At 31.6% G+C, this 1,569-nt stretch overlaps 1 long non-coding RNA gene across 1 annotated transcript; it reads left to right on the forward strand.

Moving 5' to 3' along the window:
• Nucleotides 1–827: 827 nt before the first annotated feature.
• On the forward strand, nucleotides 828–1,262 carry LOC148779664 (uncharacterized). The gene is made up of 2 exons (XR_016044409.1): nucleotides 828–1,091; nucleotides 1,175–1,262. It is a non-coding gene; the product is annotated as an uncharacterized LOC148779664 (long non-coding RNA).
• Nucleotides 1,263–1,569: the final 307 nt, after the last annotated feature.

Consider the following 1,569-nt stretch of genomic DNA (forward strand, 5'->3'; position numbering starts at 1 on the left):
GTTCTCACATCTAATACCATTAACACAAGGGAAAAGTTTTTATAGAGCCGAGACTCTAAATAATCAAATTTGAGCCTACCTCAAAACTTTCATTACAAGATGTCGTTTTGATGCCTAAATATCTTCAAATTGATTATATCAACATCAAGATGCATGGACATAAGAAAAAATTGGATTTCAAGTTTTGGGAATAGTGCATTTTGTATATAATTTTTAGACTATCAATTTTCAAGACTTTCAAGTTTTCATAGATATGTCGATCGACACTATTTTTAAAGCTTTAAACTTTATAAATAAATATGAAGATATGTTTTAAGGCTATCACAAAGATTTCCAGTAGTGAAACCACATTTCTCGACACTATTTTGAAGGTAGGCTCTAATTTGATTGTTTAGAGCCTGGGCTCTATACAAACCGTACCCTTAAAACAAAGACCTAGGAGTAGGTTAGAAAGTACACTATGCTCCATATAACCTAGTGTTCGCAAAATGGGCCGGTCCGAACCGAAGCCGGCCGATTAGATCAGTACCGGCAAGGTACCGACTCCGATTAAGGCCGGTTTTGTGGTAGTAATGGATATCCCGGTCTCTCCAAAAAAATTCAATACCATAACCGGCCGGTTTGTCGAACCGACATTTTTAATTAAAAAACGATCGATTTTTGCTAACCGGTCTGGTTTACCTATATAACACCTGATATAACGTAAAAAATGATACATCTCAAATAATGGCCGTTATTTGACACATCGGGCGTTATTTGTAACAGAACCCGTGAATCTAATTTTGCAGCCTTCTTTTTATTCTAATTTCTAATTTTTTTTGTTTTTTTCGATCAATTATTGCACTTATACACTTGAAATTTTCTATAAATAATTGTTTATTGAATCAAAATCGAAGCAGAACGATTTTTGGTGGATTGAAAATGGTGGATTTCTGAAACTGTAAAATTTCCTCCATTTTATCAATCTGAGCTTCAATACCCCATGAATATGCATGGAAATGGAGGAATTTGATGCATTATTGAAGGTTTAAACTTTTCCCAATTGCGATTTGTCGAAAAAGATGAATATTTGAGGTTGATTTCGGCCAAAAGTGAGCACCAGCGAAGAACTATATTTGACGAAAAAAATTGATTTTTGATCTATGTATTGATCGTTTTTTTTCGAATTGATCAGTGAAGTTCGATCATCAAGGCTTCATCAATCGAATACATTAGCTATGTTGATTTATTATTGAGTAAATTTATTGATATGATTTTTTTTTGCTGCGTTTTGTTTTGAAAATTTTGTGAAGTGAAATATCTGCCATTTTTTGCATAACAATCTCAATAGTGAATGGATCTTCATGAAATTTGGGGCATCTGAATCCTAATTGAAGTATCTATCATATCCCCATGTCAATTTATTCAAAAAAAGAAAGATTTGGGGTTGATTTTGACTCTAAAATTTATGTGTTCTTTGGCTCGATTTTAGGGTTCTTAAATATATATATATTTTAATAAAATTACATTTTATTTTTATAAAAATATGTTATTTGTGATGAATATGAGAAATTTTTTTTTTTTTTTTTT

The sequence above is a fragment of the Amborella trichopoda genome, chromosome 11 (assembly GCF_054954075.1).
Source record: "Amborella trichopoda isolate Santa Cruz 75 chromosome 11, AtrichopodaSantaCruz75HAP2 v2.0, whole genome shotgun sequence".
Classification (NCBI taxonomy): Eukaryota; Viridiplantae; Streptophyta; class Magnoliopsida; order Amborellales; family Amborellaceae; genus Amborella; species Amborella trichopoda.